Below are 3778 nucleotides of genomic sequence, written 5' to 3'. Positions count from 1 at the left end.
CTTTCTACGATGAACGTCCGGATAGACATGGTTGATCGGACTGCTCTCCCGGCTGCCGGTGTACTAGGGCGTCGGAGCGTTTTATGGCCGCACACCTAGTAAAACCTGCGGATACCTGCGTGTGGACGCGTTTTGGCTTTTGACCTTGTTTACCATTCTGGGTGGGTATTTGCCGCTGGCATTGCAGGGCGCTGTACATCTTGGAATCCCAGTCGAATTATTGGCCATTAGAAAGACACGTATCCAGATGGATGTGGCTAGGGCGGCAGCGCCTAGTGCACCGGGCAACGCTGTTTCGCTGCCTATTTTTCGCTTATCTTTGGTATTTGCTGTGCTTCGTTCCCGCACAGAGTTTGGCGGTTATTTTAACACAAAGGAAGTTTGGCAGCGTGGCAAGAATCTTGATGCCAGGTTAGTTATGACCTTTGGCTATACCGAAAGTCCAGTAAGAACTCAAAGCCTCAGAACCTACATATATTATTCAAATTTTTTCCAAAAAATCAAGCGTTCTCCTAATAAGGTTTAAAATTCGAGTTTTTTCTAGGAAAATCAATTGTGCTCGTAGTTGTTTGTCGCACGTAAAGAGGAATGTTTTGAAAAACTGTTTGGGTACTACGTAGTACGTCGAAATGTTGAGAAATTCAAAACACCGTTCGTAAGAATGGGTTAAGCGACGGCGAGTGATATTTTATTGAAATCTTTACTACCTGAAAGCATCTTTTGACCGACTGCAGGCTCTACTGATTGCATTAAGCTCTGAATTTCGTCATGGTGCCTCGTCTTTTCAGAAGTGTGTACCGGCGCTTGCAAGAGGGTGGCGTCTCAGTCGGCAGTTGTTTCCCTTGGAGCCTCTTGACGTTTTCCGCCGCTCATCGCGAACAGTAACTGTATCCGTCGACAATCGCTCCGATGAGTTTAGCTACACTGATAATATCAGTGTAGCTAAACAGTACAGAAATTCAACGCGGTAATGCTGCTTGTGTTTTGGGAACTGTTGAGAAGCAGAATGAATTGGATGGTTTATTTTTAGCCTGCGTTAGCGTTACTTCTAGTTCGCAATTTTTAAGGAGGAATTTGGCTGACGGGCCATCAGGAGCTCCTAAACTTGAATATGTAATACTACAGTACTTTAGCAAGTGTGTACGACAGTTTCTGTAGAAACATTTTTCAAAACGTTTTCCCTTACGCATTCAAATAGTTGATTTCCTCAAGGGACATCAGCCTCACTGGTAAGGCAGTGAACGAAGTTCACTTCCGCTATGCTGCAAGAGCTTTCCATTCCTGTCAGGGCGCAGAATACGGAAAGATTGCAAGGAAAATGCAGATCCAGCAAATTCAAAACAAATACGGCGGCAAAGTGAAAACACAGGCAGCAATCGAAAAATGGGCGCTTTGGAACCTTGACAAATGTTTCGTCATAATGTCTCACTTCTTTGACTGTGAGGTTCTGCCTAATGCTGATGCGTAAAAACGTTCCTAAATCATAGGTGATGCCAGCGTAGCGTAGCAAAGGCTCAGATAAACGACCAGTCTGCACGACAGCCGTTGACAGAATGGCAGCCCCGCATATTATTCAGGGTTTTATCTGGAAGGCCACTACCACTTGGGTGACGTTACTGCAGATGTGCGGATACTTTCCAATAATGTCGAACAAATGTCCGCTATGGTCAACGTTCTTGCGCTGTGTAATTTACTTTTATATAGCGCTTATTCTCTGCGTTAATGCTTATGTATTCTACGACGAATGGACGTATTATACCAATTTATCGCAGTCATCCAATTGGTTCACCGCCATTTTGATCAAGATGATGGATGCATCAGAGCGTATTGCCAATCTACTGTGCATTTTCTTCATGTGGTCGCGCAGTCATCACCTTTTGCAACTGATTGGCAATTTGGACCGAATGTACGGCTCACTGCTGACTCAAAAAGAAATCAGGAGCAGTGTCGCCGGAATGGTGGTCTATGTCGCGACCGCTATGTTTAAAAACGCTTATTGGTTTACTGTCAAGCAGACTAGCTGGAATCTACAACCTAACATCGAAGACTGGAATACCACCATTTTTTCCCGAGTTCCGGTTCCCAGCATTGTCGTGGAATGGTCTTTTCGCGTCCATTTTACAGTTTGCGATATTACGTTCCTCGGGCGGGATCTTCTTCTCGGCGCTGTCGTTTTCATCGCCTTGATTACCGGAAACATTGCCCGCACAACTGCGCTACATCTCCACGAGCAGTTGCTCCAAAACGAGTATGTAACGCTGGATAAATATGTCTATATGTCAAATTTTGCCAGCATGGTTGGTGAATTGGACAAGTGTTTGCGTTTAATTACCGGTGTCCGCTGCTTTGCGGCTTTTGTGGGAGTAATCGGCAAAACGTTCGAAGCTAGCCGGCATCCGCCGGGTCAACAGCCGGATCCAGAGCTAGTCATCGCGTTTAGTGACGTACGTGTGGTACTTGAGTCTCTTGACGGCTGCTTGCGTGTACTCCACTGAACAGGTTCGAATAATTCGATAACATTTTGAAATACTTTCTGAATTCTGACTGTGTGGTTATAAAAAAAACTGTGATAAGTTCAATATTAGGGAAATAAACTCGCTGAAGTAGCAGCTTTGTCATTACCCCTGGGGAAAACCAAGTGCAAATGAGAAGAATGGAGAACGATGTGCATTCGTCATAGGAATTTTTGCTGGCATGGTTTCACTTTAGCCGGTGTTATCGTTACTCGGGAGAATGCTTTCCAGGTAAGTGCGCTTTTCCCTGCGTGCGTCTGTTCGGTAAGCAAAATGAACGCACCCGTAATTTTAATAACCTACGTATATACTTAAATATTTTTTCCCAGGCAGCTGCAGCGTTGACGGCGCACGGTTGGTATTTGCGGAGTTGGCCAGTGGAAATCAATGTTCGGAATGTGATGAATGCGTGCCTGGTAGCGGTACTTTGGATCGTTAATGCGCGCGTTGAGTCAAAGCGCTCCGCAAAGTTGTTGACACGATTTTGTCGGTGCCGAAGATACCACAACCTGAGTTTCAGCACATTTCCACAAGGGGAGAATGCATGGTTGCTGTATGTGAAGAATGAACCCGTTTCCTCTGACGCAACACTTATAAATTAGGCTATTTTCTTCTCGCGTTTCCGATTTCGGGATGTTATACGTTTTGTAAGTTTTTTTACTCGTGGAGTTATTTCTATGATGCCGTGACATTTTTGTCTGTCTGCATTGTGGCAAGCTACTTATTTATCTTTTCTAATTTCATGCGGTCGGTAGTCGCAAGGATGTACTTGTACCGGTCCTTTCAGATAGAAGAAGCGACTTCTCAAATTGATAAATGTTTTGCATGGTTTTTGAGAGAAATAATTTATGTTACTAACTGCAAGGCGAAACAATACCGCACGGCGACGCGGTATCAAACTCCTCTACCTCAAACATACAAACTCCTCTACCTCAGTGGAAAAACACACCCTCCTTCTTGCAATCTAACCAGCCTTTAGTCTTTTAGTAATTGTAAATGGAACGGAAGAAGTTTCAATTCGAAATATTGTAGCAGGCTTTTACGTTATTGCTATACCTAATTTTTCAGATCGAGTATTTTTGGATCGCAGCGGAAATCACGCCGGTGTTTACGAGTCATTTCGGAACTATACGACATGTCGGATTCATTGAAACTTGCGAAATAAATCAACTTTCGAAGTGATTATGAACCATCAGAAGGAAATTTCTTTTTAAAGTTCAAAGCGAAGCGAAAAACGTTTCTTTGGTGGGCTGCGGATCGATTTC

General features: G+C 44.1%; 2 long non-coding RNA genes across 2 annotated transcripts; both read left to right on the top strand.

Annotated features, from left to right (window-relative positions):
• Positions 1 to 292: 292 nt before the first annotated feature.
• LOC129592515 (uncharacterized) lies at positions 293 to 1630 on the top strand. Its single transcript, XR_008690988.1, has 3 exons — positions 293 to 411; positions 789 to 887; positions 1488 to 1630. It is a non-coding gene; the product is annotated as an uncharacterized LOC129592515 (long non-coding RNA).
• Positions 1631 to 2363: 733 nt separating this feature from the next.
• On the top strand, positions 2364 to 3119 carry LOC129592514 (uncharacterized). Its single transcript, XR_008690986.1, has 3 exons — positions 2364 to 2499; positions 2586 to 2744; positions 2843 to 3119. It is a non-coding gene; the product is annotated as an uncharacterized LOC129592514 (long non-coding RNA).
• The last annotated feature ends 659 nt before the right edge of the window (positions 3120 to 3778 follow it).

The sequence above is a fragment of the Paramacrobiotus metropolitanus genome, unplaced genomic scaffold (assembly GCF_019649055.1).
Source record: "Paramacrobiotus metropolitanus isolate TYO unplaced genomic scaffold, Prichtersi_v1.0 Parri_scaffold0000053, whole genome shotgun sequence".
Taxonomy (NCBI): domain Eukaryota; kingdom Metazoa; phylum Tardigrada; class Eutardigrada; order Parachela; family Macrobiotidae; genus Paramacrobiotus; species Paramacrobiotus metropolitanus.
Note: the sequence above shows the minus strand (reverse complement) of the source record. Positions and strands in the feature narration are given on the sequence as shown.